The sequence below is a fragment of the Cynocephalus volans genome, chromosome 1, assembly GCF_027409185.1.
Source record: "Cynocephalus volans isolate mCynVol1 chromosome 1, mCynVol1.pri, whole genome shotgun sequence".
NCBI lineage: Eukaryota > Metazoa > Chordata > Mammalia > Dermoptera > Cynocephalidae > Cynocephalus > Cynocephalus volans.
The window spans coordinates 260,387,276-260,406,275 of record NC_084460.1 but is presented as its reverse complement, the minus strand read 5'-3'; the positions used below and the strand labels follow the sequence as shown (position 1 = coordinate 260,406,275).

At 34.3% G+C, this 19,000-nt stretch overlaps 1 pseudogene; it reads left to right on the top strand.

Annotated features, from left to right (window-relative positions):
• Positions 1-18,152, top strand: part of LOC134369583 (transcriptional adapter 2-alpha-like) — a 57,768-nt pseudogene extending 39,616 nt beyond the window's left edge.
• Positions 18,153-19,000: the final 848 nt, after the last annotated feature.

Sequence of the window (19,000 nt, the reverse complement as noted above, 5' to 3'; positions counted from 1 at the left end):
TTTCTTTTCAGTAAGTTGGCTCAATTACCCTTAGACTTTTTCTGGAAGCAAGATAATTACATCACCTAAATTCTTAGTTCATGAGAAAAAATAAATTTTATATATAAATCTCCACTATTCCTGGAATTCATTCTGAATAGACAGGCTCTTGGCATTCACCATTTTATGTGCTGTTTGGCTTGGGTCATGCCTTCCTCTGGAAGGATCCAGTGGCAAATTCCAGGGAAGATCTTATGAACTGAACTTAAGTAGTATCTGGAGGGAGGATGGATATAAGGTAGCAATAAAAATACCAGCTACAATGAGACCTTGAAATGTACTAGATGTTCTATAACTATTAGTTCTGTTTTCTTCATAAGCAAGGCCAATTGTGTAGGTCTGCTCTCAAAGTCGGTTTTAATCTTTCTCACTGAGCTAGTTATACAGGTCAAAATTTCAGAACAGTTTGATTGAATATCTGCTACCAGGCTTGTCCTATTTATCAGGTCTAACATCTGACTGTCTTTAGTGCCTTCTGGGATTCCACAGGCATTATTTGTGGTTAAAAATAAGAATACACTATTGTGGACATTCAGAAAAAGAAAAGTGTGTTTTTCTCATGCTCTTTGAAAGTTTATAAATGTACCCTGTCATATTTCATCTTCTATTAAGTTAAATAAATATTACACTCTAATACATGAGAATTTGTTAAAAAGATTAAATAAAAGGGGAAATAAAATACTAAATTATTAAGTAATACTTATTTTTACTTAAGAATGTCAAGTGCCTGAATAAATTGTAAGAAGCTTACTGTCTGCAGTGTTTTTCCATTCTGGAGAGAGATTTGATTGAGAATGATAACTGGCAGAAGATGTTCTGCTGACCCTTAACTCAGAGCCAGAGTTAAATAATTCTTCATTTCAAGTTATAGAAAACAAGAGAGTTTGCTGGGAAACAATGGGGAGATGCTGCTAGTTTTCTTTCCATGATTTCCTTTTTATATACTTTTTTAATCTTTGGAGAAACATTTGTAGTCCTGCTGCCTGTAAAAGTGATGTTTGAATGCATTCTGCAAAACTTGCAAAGCCAGTAACTCATAAAATATTCCTGAAGTTGGCAAGTTTCACAAGATGAAAGGTTCACACAGCTCTAACAAGCAACTAAAAAGGAGACTATTGTAGTATGCACCAGCACAGCAGTTTGAGGCCCCATGCTGCATCCTGGGCTGCAGTTAGAATTCTTGTCATGGACCAGGGGAGATAACACACCCACCATGCTTATTCATTTGATGCGTTTAAACTTAATAAGACTTTCTACAAAATAATGAAAAATATGAATAAAACACAGATCTATCCCTTCCTCTTTTTTCTTCCTTAAAGGAAGATTACGATTTTCCTTATAATAAGTTTTTAACGTTTATATTTAGCTCATTTTGCTCTAGTTTGAAAAACAGGTCTCTAGTTTCTACCAGCCTTTGTAACCAAGGAGAATGATTACCACATGCAGGTGTCACTGATTGGTTGGAACCGAAAGCTGCACAGACTGACTTGGAGGCCTGAACCCATATCTCAGTCCTCTAGTCTCAGTTCCTTCTGCCAAATGACATTAGAGAGCAATCATATCTGTTTTGAATGACAGTGTAGCTAACAAGTAGGAACATTTTCAATATACCATTGGTTTTGGGGAAAAAATTATGTATATATACATATATATCTGTATATATATAAATAGATAAACATAATTGTCTACAAGTTTCATTTCTACAAATATATATATTTTTAAGAGACTACTAATAAACATATTTTAGGCAACTAAATGGATCTACTGATAAGAATTTTTTTCTATTCTTAATTTCCCAAGCTACTTTGCAGTAGTGTCTTAAATAAAGAAAGGAAGTAAATGAAAAGAAAAAATCTTCTAATGAATAGGCATTATGATTTATGGCATGAGGTTTTAAAAATACTTAAAAATAATAGTAAGCACTCATAGATAATATATAAAAGCTTTTTTAATTAGGTAGACTGTGTCCTCATTATGAAACGTACCAAAACTCTGTTAGCATATCTTCACATAACCAATCTTTTATATTGATTAAAGTTTTCCATTTCCTTTTGAAAATGCACAGGCTGGACTACCATGGTTAGTCAGTACTTCTCTCCTCTGCTACACTTCACCTAATGAAACCAAGGCTATATATTGTAGATGAGGCCTCAGGATGCCTTTTTAGTAAAATGTTGGAACACAAATCAGCAAAGTCTCAAAGAAAGGGCTTTGTCCTTCCATCATAAAGTGCCTGCATATGTTTTAACCTGAAATAAAATTTTTAAAGTATGTCTACTTTTTCTGTTGTTCTCTTATGGATTCATCCTTTAACCTACTTTTTCAATTAACTAAATGGCCTCAATCAAGTAATATAAAATACTATTATAAAAGTATTATGTGTTCAGCATGAAACATAGATCTTTTTATAATACAGCATAGTGATAACTCTGAAAATTGTATTTTGATCTCAGAGTATTTTAAACATGTATCTTCATTTGCTCTAATTCATAAGTCCTCTAACTTAGAAACTAAATAAAGAGAAAATCCCAAGTGCAAATAGTAGGAGGGCAGGAAAGATTGACCTTAAATTTGCCACATACTTGTAGGCATATTAAAACCTTTACCTACCATTGCTCATTGCCTCAAATGATTCTATTCTCCCAATAATTTGATTTGAAAACAAATCTACAAATAAAGATTGATTCCATTATTTTGCAAGTCTTTTGTCATAAAGAAAGAACAAATGAATCAGTGAATAAATAACTCTAAGGGAGTCTCATAATTTCTTGATATTTTCTTTTTACATTTTATAATTTACTGTGTTACATTCTACTAACATTCTTTAATAGATACAATGAGAAAGTAAAAGAACAAGGGCCGAGCCCATGGCGCACTCAGGAGAGTGCAGTGCTGGGAGCGCGGCGACGCTCGCATTGCGAGTTCGGATCCTATATAGGACTGGCCAGTGCACTCACTGGCTGAGTGCCGGTCACGAAAAAGACACACACACACAAAAAAGAACAACCCTGACTTTCAGGATGTGGCCTGATACTCTAAACTAGGTCTTCAGGTCTCCAGTTGAATATAAACTATTTCATAAAACCACCAAATCTGTTAAGACCTCTTTGTGACCATTATAGATAAAGACAAAATCAAGGACACTCCATAATCATGTCTGAGCATAGACAAACCATGAGCACTGTCTAAGCTACAGTGTACCACCCTCTTCCTGGCTAATATGAGTGACTACTATTTCTTTATCAATTACAGCATTAGCCTCACTCTAGTCAATCTTCCCTATGGAACACACCAATTCTTGATAGTAGACAATTCAGGACAAAGGCCTGTGTATTAGTCTGTTTCTATTGCTTGTAACAAAGTACTTGAAACTGGGCAATTTATAAGAAAATGAAATTTATTACTTACAGTTTCTGAGGCTGGGAAGTCCAAAGTCCATCTGGTGGTGGCAACAGTGACCCAGGGATCTCACATTGCTAGATGATGGAAGCAGAGACGCCAGAGAGAGGAAGACAGACTCTCCTTTTCTTTTACCCTCAGAACCATGCCCCTGACCACCATTTTTAATCCATTCACGATGGCATGGTCCTATAATTCAATCACCTCTCTTCAAGGCTCCAACTTGCAATTACCATAATAGGATTTCCCACCCTCTTAACAGTCACAGTGGGAATGAAATTTCTAATACATAAAACATGAGGGACACAATTCAAACGTCAGTGAGTTTGGGGGTACATAATTCAATCCACTACAGTCTGCTTCCTTAAACTCTTCCCCAATAACTCAGCCAAAACCAAAATCATACAAAAGGCTCTTCTTAATACCCTCTAACTGAAATTACTCCACATTTTCCCATTGTATTAGGTCCTTCTTGCTGCAAACAAGAATAAACTCTGCTATGTTCCTGGTGGTCTTTGGCTATAGGATACAGACACAAGGAACAGAAAATAGATTGCAAGGGTTTGAAGACTTGTTTTGGGTGGGGAGAGGTATTACCTAATGTCTTGGAAGAATGCAGTGCAGGAAGATAGCGACAATAGGAAGCAAAGATCACATTTCTTTGCTCTTAGCATTTTACACAGCTTCACACTAGAGGGTATTGTAGCTTATTGATTAAATTATCCAGTTCAATAAAAGTCTGGTGAAAAGATGCAGGAAAGCTGTTTTTGTATGCTACGTTTAAATTACAATTAAGTTTCCAGCCGGAGATCTCCAAAATATAGTAGAACTCTCCCAGGGATGCTATTGCCTTATTCTATTTTGAGATTCCTTAGCAATATCACCTTATAGCAACAGCTGTTCAGAGCACTGGGATTGGTATAAATTTTTCTTCTACTGCCTGCCAAGTTGAAAAGCTGTAAAATATTTTCAGTTCATTTCAGGTTCAGGTATCCCTAGGAGCAATTGCCTTCATACAATCAGAAGGAAAGGTCCTAAGATTGCAAAACAGAGATTCAGAAACTAAATGCAAACTCCTGTTGGTTGGAAACTCTGACTGGGACTTTATTGCCAAACACCAGACATTAGAAGATCAGTAGCTAAATTAGCCAGAGTAAACATCCTGAGGTGCAAAACTAGTGCCAGCTCACTGAGCTAACAAGACAAGTGAGTTGGCAGTGGAGCTGAGGAAAGACCTGAGTAAATATAGATAAGTTCAGTATCTGTTCATATACTCATGGACATGATTTGAAAAAAAAATCTGTCGGAACAATAATTTAGTTATAAAGATGTAGAATGGAAATTTTGGAGGTTTTATGCTCTTGAAATGTGTTTTAAAAAATAAATAGCTACATTAGGATTTGAGTGCTAGTACTCGAATTTGAGTACTAGTATAAGAATGTCATGAAAGTCATTAAGACAGAGTAATTATAATTTAATAATCATATATTGAAAATTTAGATCTTAATGTCATTATTAAAATGAGCACATATAGTAATGTATTTTCCCTTCTCTTTTCCTTTTCCTTACCATTTATTTTTCTTCTTAAATTCTCAAACAACTTAAAAAATATTGTTATAATAATGTACATAACAAAATTGCACAAACCTAAATGTTACACTTAACTTTTTTCAAACTAAACTGACCCATATAACCAGCCCTCGGATCAAAAGACAGGAAGAATATTACTAGCACCCTAGTTCCCATCTAGGCACTGTTTTAATATCTACAATGAAATTAGCCTTTACAGAAAGGGCATCTTCTACCAAAATTGAGATGGATAACTATAATTTGTTGTCATTGTTGTTATTATTAGTATTTGCCAAACTGAGATCCTGATGTTCTCCCCCAAACCGTTTCCTCCTTCATCTCCCCATCTCAGTTGATGGCAAAAGGATTCACTACAACACTTCCAGTTTTTCAGCTCAAAAATATTGGAGTCATCCTTGACTTGACTCTTTCTCACCACCTATATTTTACTCATCAGTATTGCTTTTTTTTTTTTTTTTTTTTTGCTCAACCTTCAATGGATGTTCAGGATTCCACATTCTCACCAGACTCTTTGCTACCATACTGCTTCAGGCCACCATCCTAGCTCTTCTGGATTATTCAAACAACCTTATAACTTGCCTTCTTCTGCCCCCAATGCACCTTCTTTCTATTCTCAATGTGGTAACAAAGATGAATTTCTTAAAACATGTCATATGATGTCACTTCTCAGCTTGGAACCTTCTAATTTGTTCTCTTCTCGTACAGGATTGAAGCCAAATTCCTTGCTTAGAATAAAAAGGCCTATATTACATTATTTTCTAGTAATTTTGCTTTAGTTCATCCATCACAGCCACATAGGCATGCTTGCTCTTTCTCATACAAACTTGTCATGCTCTCGCCTCGAGATCTTTGAACTTGATTTTTTCTATTTCTTCTTATCCGGGATATTCAAAATAAACACATGCTTAGTTCCCACAGTTCTTTCAGGTTGCTATGTAAAGTCATCTGTTAAGTAAAGCCTTTGCTGGTCACTTTACGTAAGGTTGCACGACCCCTTAACCATTTTATTTCCTCCTTCTACACTTCATTTTTCCTCCACAGGATTTAAAAATATCTGACCCACTACATATACTTTATTTACTTTTACTTTCCTACACCCACCCACCTGCTCATCCACCCTCACACACACATATATATTTGTAAGCAGGAATTTTTGTCTCTTACAACTGCAGCTCTAACATCTAAATAATGGTTAATGTATATTTGTTGAATATATAGATATTGAAAATTGAAGTAAAAATAAAATGGGGCAATTTTGTTAATTTTGTTATCTATATTTAGTGAATATTAATCACTATTTATATAGATTTGGAGCTTACTTTAGTAATCTTAAGACTAGGAAGCCTCTAATATTAATATGAATGTTGGAAGGACATAAAAATATACACCGTGTGTGTATCAGTGCTAAGTTCTTGGTTTTGGTATTGTGCTATAGCTATGTGCGATGTAATCATTGGAGAAAATTAGGTGCACCTTCACAGGGCGAATCTGTACTTATTTCAAAATAAAAAGTTTAAAAAGGTATTGTGTTAGGCAACTCTAACTATTACTTGTGAATTACTTTTAATTGTTTTGTGTTTATTTTCAGAGAAATGTCATTATGTTTCTTTTGGTTTGCTTAATTCCTAGTAAAATATACCTTTAAAAAAGTCATTGCAGAGTAAAATTTCTGCTGCGTTCTTTTACTCTCCCTCTACTTTTTTTTAAATAAAGCTAACGTGGCCGTCACATTGAAACAGCCCTCACAGCAGTGTGCTTTGGACTCACACATTGGCCTTTCCTCATCAAGCTATTCAAGGGCCTTTTTCTCATAAAACATGCATGTTTTGCTTAAAGTTACTTTGCTTTTGAACACTTTTAAACATTTTGAGTCATTTAAACCTTTTCAAATGTAACTGACTTTTCCAAACATTTTTCTATTGACTAAAACCAATTATGCTTTATCCCATAATATAGTAACTCACTCAGTGGTTTCCTGGGTGTCTAGGAATGAATATTTCTAGATGACTTTTCACCCTAATTGCCTATATTTCTTTTTCTTTTACTGTCTCTAATTTTCTCCTATTATGTTTACATTCTTTCTTCTTTTCCTTCTGCTGTTTCCAGCTATTAGTGCCGATAGAGAGGGCATCTTTATACTCATTAAATAATTTTTATTGCTTTTTCTTAGGAAGATGTGAATGTTCATTTCATCTGCATCAAAAATAGCACAACTTTCATATACTTGATAATATTCAGAAGTATTTTCTTCTTTTTTAATAGAACAAATTCCATTGAAGATCATCTTTAACAAAATTATATGAGCTGGAATAACATTCGCTTGTCCTGTCTCTTCTGTAGCTTGGCACAGTTCTTCAATCTTTCTTTGTTTTTTTCTGATTTTTGACATTATTTTGAGAAGTAAAGGTCAGTTATTTTTTTACATGTTCTTCAATCAGGATTTATCTGATATTTTTTCACGGTTAAGTTCATTTTATACGTTCTTGGCAGGAATGCTCGGGAAGTGATTTTTTTCTTTTGTCCACAGTAAATGAGATCAAGAGGAATATGATGCTGGTTCATCTCAGTATTACTGATGCTGTATTTGATCCTGTTTCTAAGGTGGCATCTTCTTGGTTTCTCCACTGTAAAGTTATTACTTTTTACTTTGTGATTTATAAGAAAAAACAGTAGAGAGGTATTTTGGAACGATGTAAATATACTCATGCTCATCAAATTTTCACTCACTAGTATTAGCAACCATTGATTATTTTCTAATTCCACTATATCTATCTATATCTAGATAGCTATAGATAGATGTAGATATAATTAGCTTCCTATTGTAATGAAGAGCTCTCTCTTTTCTTTTTCTATTTATTTTGGTTTATATTAATTTGGATTCATAAATTATTATTTTATTCAATGAGTTAAAAGCAAGTTTGCTATTTATTTTGATATGAAAATTGTCCATTTAATGAATCTATCTGTCCAAAGTGTGTCAGATGGTAATGCTATATTTAATGTATGCATATTTAAAATTAAAGAAAAAATAAGTTTCACTATCCCTTGGGAATAGAGGTCAGAATTTCTGTAGTTTTATAAAACAGTAAGTTACATACATATGTAATATATGTTCCTCAAAAAATCTGGGTGAATATATATTTTGACTGTGAAATATATGACTATTCAAGCTAAATGTGATTAATAAAGACTACATCTAGCACCACAGTCAACTTAAGTCAGGTTTTGCCATTAAATAATTGAGACAACATTTTGGTGTTAAAAGATTTAGGGATTTAGAATCCTAAATGAGACATTGTGGATTCTTGCCTGGTTTTCCTTCTGTTCTAAATACCATATTTACATTGTGTAATATGCATGCTAGCTGTAAAATCTAGAATTTGAGTATGATTTTTGAGATTCTCTTAAGATTTAGGAAAATTACATTAACCTTAGTTTAGGTATTAATGGAAAATGTATAAAGAGTTATTCAGGAAAATTTGTTAATAAATTTTAAAAAATATTTTAGATATTTATAGAAACCAAGTAAGAATTTTTTAATATTTATAGCTGTTTACTTCATATAGCAAAGTTTTCTTTAGATTTACCCACTCGGCCACGACTACTGCTTGTAAGTTTTCTTTAGATTTACATGTTGTCTAATCTGTTGTACCATGATCCAGTATTAATACCATTCTAGGGATTATATCATTTGTATAAGAATATATAAACTTGGAAAGCCTTGCATATCAATCAACTAAAAATTATCTGAAAGGTGGTTCAGATACAATAACAAACAAATATCAGAATTTTAAATTAAAAACTTACTCTAAGAAATTCTCTCTTCAAAAAAGATTTTGTAGCAGAAAAAAAATATCAAAAAGAAGGGCATACATTAGGCTATCTGTAACTAATTAGCTGACCCCATTAACGTAGGTTACTCCTTTGTTCAAAGATGAAACTTGATAGCTTCCTTCTCCTCACCGCTTGCTTTTCAGTGAGGTGACAGGCAACCACAAAATGAATGGAGAAGTTTTCTTGCCAGGGAAACCTTTTTTAGGTGTTGTGTGGGCCTCGTGTAGTTGTCCTTTTTATTCTCACAGCAGCAGTTTATTGACGATGGAAGAAAAAGTTTGGGACTAACAATCATTCCTAAAATAACATATTTCACATAAAATATTAGCACCCTAAATCAATCTATTACTATCTTTTAATCTCCAATAATATGTAAAATAACTTTAATTAAGAGAAAAAATTAGATCTTTTTTTTATCTTTGAGTGTATTATTTAATTTTATTGTTGCCCTCAAGGCTTTCATTAAATGTATCATGTCTTAGATATATAAAGTCTAAATTAGTAGAGCACTATTATGATTTCTATCTGTTCTGTTTTTAGTGGCCTACTGTGCCAATGCTATCTATAATAGTTCCTCTACATTACTTTTAATTTATTCCAGAAAAAATGAACACCTACATAGTTTGTCTAAAAGCATTTTTCCCTGGGATTAAAAGGATTGCCATTTTTACATGCTGACCCGAAGTGAAAAGGAATAAAAATGAGAGCTATTTTCACTTTCCAAACATAGTTTTTGAAGTTTTCAAAGTGAATCTTGATAGAGAATAAGGCCAGATAAAAAGGCTACTACTGCTCTAGCCTCAGGAAGAAAAAAATCAAAACAGAAATTTCCCATGGTGATTCCCTTTCCAGAGAACTGATCATTAAACCATCATGCTGTTTGACATTCTTTACAGAAGTATGGCATTGCTTCAATTGGAGCTTAATTTGAGGAATTACCTCTTCTTATTTTTTAATCCTGTACCTTTAGAAAGAGTGAAATCAAGACATTCCTCCTATCATGATGAGTGCCTTCTGTACACCTGAAAAGGTTGTTTTCCCTTAGATCCTAATGGACTAAATCTGGATTTGAGACCACCAGAGAGTTATATACTTGGATGACAGTGTCTTGGTCTCTTGTAGAATTGCTTTTACTGAATTGCACGTAGGCATTTTACCACCAGTTTATATTCTGGACATTAAAAGAAACAATCACAAGAACCTTGCTAGCTTTCTTTTCGTGTCAATGTTATTGAGTGCACCAGTCAATGTATGTAATAGCTTGCCAAAGGAGGAATCAGTATCAGTGGAAGGTGTATTTCTTTTAAACAACTGGCTCCCTTTCTCACCCTCTTCTTAATATTAGAGAAACTATGTCTCTGAATTTTATCCTGATTACTTTGATTAGTAGGAAGTTTAATGTCAACATTCTGGTATATCTCTGTACCTCCTTGGGACATTATGGTCGACAGTTCCATTGGCTGAACTTTACCCTGACTTGGTAATTTTCTGTCCCATGATTTACTTTCTTCTATTACTCAACTACTTGTTTTTATCTTTTTATATTATAGTCATTTTAAATATAAAATACAAAAAACAATGAGTAAGTGAGATATGTGTTTAAAAAGATGTTTTGGCATTTTGTATGTAACTGAAACTTAAATGCTTTCTTTACAACTAATGATGTTTGATATAACTCTAATAGGATTAAATGTATTTTTCTATTATAGATGGAGATGTGTGGGTTGGTGAGACAAAGGAGACAAGCTATGCTCTTCAATGTCCCTACCAGTACTTCTAAATTTCTTGCTGTGTAGTTTAAACTTGATATTTCAAATAGTAAGCTGCCAGAAATTTACTTAAGGTATACAAACTAGTTGGTTATAGTAATCAGCGAGTCTCTGAGAGGTGTTTCATCTTGGTATGGAAGGGCATAAGCAGTGCATACTATTGAATTTAACATAGAACCACTTCCAGAATACATTTTTATCACATGTTATTTCAACACATTTTTATGCTCAAGAAAGAATCTCATAGAAATTTCCAAATATTAGTTTGATTAGTTGTCACCTCTCTGAGGGTGATGGAGATGCAAAGGATTACTCAAAGCCCATTTCTTCTGAGCAGTGAGAAGCCCGAAAGGATTACTTCGAGAACCTTCAAGAGAGAAGCATTCCTCGGAAATAACCCTGAATCAGGTTTTCTCTCCATTTTTATTCTCCAGGCAAGAAAGTTACAGAAAAGGAACACAGGTGCTTACAAAAAGAACAACGAGATAATTGTCATGGCAACACTCATTAGGTTTAGCTTCACCAAGGACACCTTAAAACAAGCACTTTTGCTGCTGTGTTACAATTTTTTATCTACAGCAGAGACTTTAGACCTACGCATTCCTCTCCAGAGTGGAAGAGGCCTAACAGGCTTAACTGAAAAGAGAAATAAACATCTATATGTTTGCCTAGAAGCCTAAAGCCCTAAATTAACAAATTAAGTTTAATGCAGAAACCTAGTAATTGTGCCCTGCGTGTGTCATGATGTAGAGATTTTCTCTCTACTAACTTATTTGACATTAAACATCACAATTGGACATATGTTGTATGATCTTACCTTAAGGTCCTTGTACCAGCCCTTGTTTCTGCCTACATTGTGTTTTCCCCCATCTCTCATTTTTTTCCTCAAATATGACCATCCTATGGAGGCCCATTCCAATTATCCTACTTAAAATTGTGCTTTCCCTCAACCTTGGTCTCTTTTTACTGCTCTATCATTTCCATCATACTTATTACTTTCTAATATAGTATGTTATTGTTTATTACATCTCCCTCCAATAAGAGGTAAGCACCATGGGCTGTTTTGCTTGATGACTTATCATAGCGGCTTAATATGGCATGAAGTAGGTGTTTATATAGTGTGTGTTCAATGATTTAATACATTTCTTTACAGGAGTAGGGTTAAAAAGAATGCAGAGTGTAAAGTTTATGGCAAGAAGACATTTTATTGCATGAGATTTTAAATTAGTCAGTTTAATAAGAGGTGAAAGTATTGTGAACAGTGAAAAGTAACTTCATGTATGGATTAAATCTTTATTGTCAAAATATAAATAAAGACACATAATTTGGTGTTAAAATTGTGAAATACTTTTTAGAAAGAGCTAAAGAATAACAAGATTTTTTTTGTTTAACTTCATTTTGGAGAGCGCTTAATTTGACCAATGGGTATGTACCTCAAGAAATTGCATAAATATACATCAAGAAATCACATAAATATACATCAAAAGCTATGAAACACTTTTTTTGAGCATCTTAACCTTCATTTGTCTATGAATTGATTTATGCCATTAAATAAGTCGTGAAGCAATATAGCACTTAATTGGTCATCCAGGCAGTATATAATCTAGCCCTTCTCTAAGTTCATGTAGATTGTTTTGCCTTTCTTAGTCACTCTTTGAGACATTTTATAAAAATATGTTTGTATTACTCGTAGAACTGAAGATCTTTATGATCTCTCCTGTGTATAATTTTTATATTCCTCAGTTGGCTTCACACAGTGGCTTATGTATGCCATTAACAAATATTTGTTAAGTTAACAGATATATGATAGCAAGTTAAGGTTGAAGACTAGATGTCTTGGATATAGGACCAAATTTTTCTTTTCAAAGGGGAAACTTCTTTACAGCATGGCATCGTACAGATGAATTTTTTGGAGGGTTATATCAATTATCATCTCATTATAACTGACAAGATAATCATGCAAGATAATTTAGTGATAAGCACTTTTTTAAATTATCTCTTTGGGTTTGACTACAAATTATGGTACTAGATTCCAAGACACATTCATGTGCTTCAGGAAAGTAATAACATTGGGAATTTGTTTTTAAATACTTGGATATATGGCATTGTGTAGTAAAACTCTTTAATTATTAAAATTTTTTATTATTACATTTTATTTGATATATTCTGGGAAATTTTTTGTTTCAGTAGAATTTCATTACAAACCATTTTATATAAATGGATGAAAACCTCTGCTTTATGCTAAAAGTCTCTTGACTAATAACTGGATAATGTGCCAGCTACCACATTCTAACACAATAATAGAGGAAGGCCTCCTAGGCAATATGTTCATCTGGTGCTGTCACACACAGTAGCCTGGCACACCAATAGAAGTCTGTCTTCTCACTTCCTCTTCTTTACAGCAGGATTAATTATCTTAGCTACACATACACATTATTGAGGTGCTTTAAGTTGTGAAGCATAACATTCTCACAGTTTTATTCTCTTCAGCGTGACTCATTGTGAATCACTATTAGTGAGACTATATATTTATTGAAGAAAAGCACCTTAAAAGTGAGATGACTATCATATACAGTAGAGAAAAAAGTGGGAGGGATCTGATATTTCTATTGTGTACACATACGTAAATAGACAATTTATATACATTTCATATACTTATGTGCCTAATGAAGTTGTTATATTTCCATATTCTGAAATAAAGAAACCGAGGCTCAGAAAGAAGAAATAGCTCCCAATAGGGGATACAGCTGTAAAGTGGCAGATTCAAGATTCTATGAACCAGTATTAAATCCCCAAAATTAATTTCTTTCTACTGCGCTCAAACTTTCCTGCTGATGAAAATCATCTGAAGCTGTTACTGAAATCAATATCCCAAGCCCTCTCCTTTGAGATTATATTCTATTTGCCCATGGTAGTTTCCAGTAATCTGCATTTTAACAAGGGCTTCATATAATTCTTATCATCAAGTAATTTTTGTAAACACTGCTTTACAAGTTACTTTTTTTGCAGTTGAAAAAAATGTCTTTTTTATATCTAAGGATGCATAGCTTTGTTATATTTATGCAGTTTCAATACTGTATATTCTTCTAAAGTCTTTACAACATTTTGAAAATGCAAAGAAATTACCAGAAAATGTGATCGAAGGCCAGGGTTGTGATGAGAGTAACTCACGAAATATTGAGGCAGGTTTAATTTTTTAAATATTTTTCCTAAGGCATGGACTTACTAGACCCAAACCAATCTATGCAGATGGGCACATTTTCTACTACCTGGATTGGCCCCAAAAGCATTAACTGTGGAAAAACCTTATTGTTTAATTGCACACTTATGTAAGGCTGTGTGGAATCTGGGCATCAATGTTAAATTACATTTCTCAGTAGCTTCAAGGCTCTGTATCTGTAATTAGTGGCTTCTGTTCTTTATTATACTGATAGGTAATGCAGCTCTATTCATCACCACAGTCTCAGTTAATTATTCTTGCTAACAGTTTTCATGGTGTAAAGAATCTACAGGACCGATTTGTAAAGATATTTTGCACTGAGATTATTGGATGGTATGACACCATACTGAGCTGATAAACTGTCGGAAGGATATTGCCATGGGAGATAGTTACTCTCTTTCTACTGCATTTGCTTTGATTGGGGAGAACTTACAGAAGAGGGATGCAGTGTAATTTTTTATTTACAGATTATAATGCTTTAGGTGTGCAAGGAGGTGGGGAAGGAGTCAACCAGAACAAAAAAAGAAAATTAAACTTCTTCTTTATGCTTGAGCCCGTGGTAATGCTAAGTTAGTGGCTGGTCCGTCTAGCACTGAAACTATCACATTTCATGTTTGATGAAATGAAACTGCTACTTCATCGTGCACTTAAATTTTAAAATATTTGATGTAAAGTCTATGTCACAGTTTTATTTTTCCTATTCCTTTTGTATTATTATCAGGAATTTTAGAAAAAAAATTACAGATCTCTGGTAGGTATAATATATTAATATTGAAGAACTTTTTAAAAAAAAAACCCACGTCATTGTAAACTTACCTAAAGATACTTAATTTTAAAAAGAAGTCAAAAGTTTGTTAGCATTATAATACATACCGAAATTTGCTGTTGATTAGAAACAATTTCATAAGGTAATCTGTATCATTTTTAGAGAAAATAAAACGTCTTTAAATTTTTCTAATGTTCTTTTTTGTGCAAATCATGCCATACATATATCAAAAGATCATCCACCTCCTTTTAAAAGTAATTCTCGTACAATAAAAAATGAGTTTTGAAAAATCGAGGAACAAAATGATGAAATAAATTATTGAATAAAGAATGTCACTGAGAGTTGCATTCATCAAAGTTAGATACATTTTTTATTAAGTTTATTTTGATTATACAAATCACTTGTTACAAAAATAAAGTTTCTATTTGTTTCAAGAGCTCTTTTTTCATTCAAATTGTTTTTTTTTTATATAATCTAAACTAATTTTATGATTGTCTTCAGATACGAATGGTGGGAGAGAAAGCCTCTAAAACAATATGTTAGACCAGGTATTTTTTGCCAGCTTACAAGCTAAAATAAATGTTACAATATTTTTTATGCCCATAAAAAGGGAATGAAATTTAATAGTAAACTATATAAAAAATTATTTGATTATATAGATTAATAACCTCTATCAAATCTAATTCCCAAAAAATTTAATAATTTTAAAGAAAGCACCGTAAAAATAAATTTGGTGTCAGCTGTTAAAATGTATGGCAGTATTAAGACTGAGTATAATAACAGAACAAATTAGTTTAAAAAATTCTTAACTACTGAATCATCTTGACGAAATTTTAGGTATTTGCTCATTTACATTTTTTTTTTGTTGTGACTGTTGTCATCTGGAAACTATAGCCTGAATCATTGTGAGAAAATTCATAGTATATAATGATTCAATAACAACCAGATTTCAATAGACCAAAAATTCCTAACTGATAGAAATTCTCAAAGCACAGGGACTGGCTTCTCAAAATCTGAAGAGACATTTTGATAACAAAAGAAATCAGAAGATATCATGAAACCACTTAATAACATTGCAGCCAATAGAATTATCCCACCAAATGCACAAAATGTTTTATATTAAAAAATCTCTATATATACCTATTTTTCTATCATCTACCATGTATCTCTGCAATCTACCTTTACTCTCTCTCTCTCATCTATCATCTGTCTATATTATCAGTCTTTCAGTGGCTTCTGCTTATGAAGAGAGGCAAAACACTATGCCATACTCTTTGAAAACAAGAGGGCAGGCAAAGACAGCCCTAGGTTCCAGAAGTTGATGTTCTCCCTCCACCAATTCTACCCTGCTCTCCAGAGAAGCACTGTAGGAAAGTGAACTTTCAGGATTAGTGTCACAACAAATGTCACCAATACCTCTATAATATCTCAGGCTCCCTGACCAATTCTAACATACTGATGTCTCAGAACTCTGGTGTGACCTGGACGGTCATATATAGTTCTGAACGGAACTGTCCACACATGAGCTGGCCAGAACATGCTAACTTTGGACCGATCACTTAAGTTCTCTGAGATTCATTTTAATCAAATGTAAATTGGGTAGAATAATGACACACACCTCATAGGGTTTTATAAAGATTAATTCAACTCTACCAGATAAACATTCCATGACAAGGAAAGGACACAAGAATTGACTTTCCATTCATATTCCCATCTTGTTAATATCTAGTTCAGAGGAGCACACAGCTGGTGGCTCCTTGGCGCTGAGGAACTGGACACAGCAAGAATGTCATCAAGCTTTGGTGTTTGTGTCGCTCAGTTCTAAAATCTTGAAGAAACTCCGCACCAAGGAAAATCAAAGTAGCAGTCTTTGCCAATTAGGGAATAGACAGTTTGGGTTTCTTCAGCAATGATCCCTCTGAAAAACCCTCTTGCCAAGGCTGCGCCTCCTATCACATGTAGCCTCACGTCAAGTGTGCTGACTGTGGCCCACCTCCTTTTTTTCTCTGCATAAAGTATTTCACTAGAGGATTTGAATACAAGACACATGAAAGTGATCATACTTATGAAATAATGACCTCAGATTTTCCTGTTCTTGATCCCAGCTGGACTGCTCGAGAAGAAATGGCCTTTTGATTAGCTGTGATGGACTGGGGCTTTGGAAATCTTGTGGGATTGGAAAGATGTTGCCAATAGAATGTGTACCAAGACCAAGGAGGAACGTGAGAAGCACTATGTGAAGCCTTCCTTCAATAACCCTCTGTTTCCATCTATCCTGCTGAAGCTGAGACAGGTAGAGAAGGCAAAAACTGCTGACACAGCTGTTCCGTTTCACATTACAGATGCTCCTCCCTCACCTGCCTTTGACCTCTTGCTTTCTCGGGACCTGGCGGAGTACATGCCAGTTTGAGCAGGTTTTATTGAGGAGTTTGACAATTATGCAGAATGGGACTTGAGAAACATTGATTTTGTTGAAGATGACTTGGATATTTTAAATGCTCTGAAGATGGTTGTGGTAGATATCCATCATTCTCAGTTAAAGAAGAGACAAAGACGAAAAAAAATTTGTAAGAGATCATGGATTAATCAACCTCAGAAAGTTTCGATTAATGGAACAGCAGTATCCCAAGGAGGTCCAAGACGTTTATGAAACAATGAGGTGATTTGCAAGGATTTGGGGGCCAGTGGAATATGACGAATTCGTTGAAAGCCATGCACTGGAATTTGAACTCTGAAGGGGAAATCAAGAGGCTCCAGGAATATAGGACAGCAGGCATTACCAAATTTTGCAGTGCCAGAACCTACTATCACCTCAAGAAGACATGAGAGGAGAAGTGCCTTAAATGCACCATGATCTAGGAAATTCTCCAGTATATCCAGGACAATAGCACTTGCCAGCAGTGGCTCCAATGGCAAGCTGACATTGATTCTGGCCTGAGTCCTTCCATTCCAATAGCTTTGAATTCTGGTAGACGGAGTGCACCTCCCTTGAACCTCACTGGCCTCCCTAACATGGAAAAAGTGAATGAAAAGGAAAAGGATCTCTGTCAGATGGTGAGGTTGGTCCCTGGAAGCCTATTTAGAACACAAATCTGCTCTATTGAATGAATGTAAAAAGCAAAGAGGCTTGAGACTGGCATAAGCAAGAGCACTTATCACGACAGATGTGAACAAAACCCGGAAAATCTGCTATTTCTTCATTCATGAAGGATATATCACTAAAACCTTCGGCTCTAAGGGACTGGTATCAGAAGTCAGAAGTTTGGAATGTGGTGGGCCAAAGGATAGTGTGGGCATTCTGGAGAGATTTGCTTTTGAGCTGAATTCTCATGGTACAAAGAGCAGAAAAACAAAGGAAACTTTAAGATGTATTAATGTCTACTTTCTTCTCCACCCTGTTTTAAAACACTCCTGTTGTTGGAATGTGCTGCAGCGTTGTATGCTAGATAAGCTATTAAATGTGAGTGGGCACTTGTCTGGCTGGATCACAGATCTCTCTAGCCCATCCCATACAGGCTCTGAGCCAGGTAGTTGAAAGAAAAATCGAGTAGCCGCCGACAAAGTGGACATGCTTTATTCTTCAGGCGCAAGCTCCAATGACCAGCGGTTAGGAGCCGCTGCCTTTTATACAGAAAGTACACAATAGCAGCAGTGAGCCAAAGGGTACATGGGCACACACGTGCACTAACGCTACTCTTACGTTACTTGTTTATAATGGATATGCTGAGGGGAGGGGACCTGACTAAACTAACTCCATTTTCCTCACAACATTTATTCCTAATATCTCTTGTAGTGAAAACAAGAACCATAATACCTCACATCACAATGTTGGTAGGAATAGAACTAAACCACACTCTTTAGTACCAAGAGTTCAGCTCAGATGCTTGTACTTCAGAGGTAAGTTTGCTGATTTGTTTTGTCTTTAAACATGGTAGACGTTTAAAAATAAAGAGAAAGGTTTTAGAGCATGAGAAAACTTTCTTTCCTTACAAGGATTTTTTAAGCTGACAAGTTTATGAGCAAAGGGGAAGAAAATCTTGAAGGTCTTGTCCCAAACTGCATCTTTAACTGTAAAGTCTGGCTTTGTACTTTGCAGTCTGGCTGACTGATCTTCAATAGACTTTTGAGGAGGTGGCACCAGATATAAAATGTCTTTGTTATTTTTAGATTTAATGGATTAAAATGTTTTGCTGTTTAAAAAAAATATATCTAGTGTATACATTTTTATCATTTTTCCTACTACTTGTTTTTTTATTAAATTTGTTATGAGTTAAGAATATCAATCATATACTAAATGAATTGCATTTATTTTTTCCATTACATCATTCATCTTTGGCTTTTGTTTATGACAGTGTATTCCTTAGAGGATTTTAAAATATATAA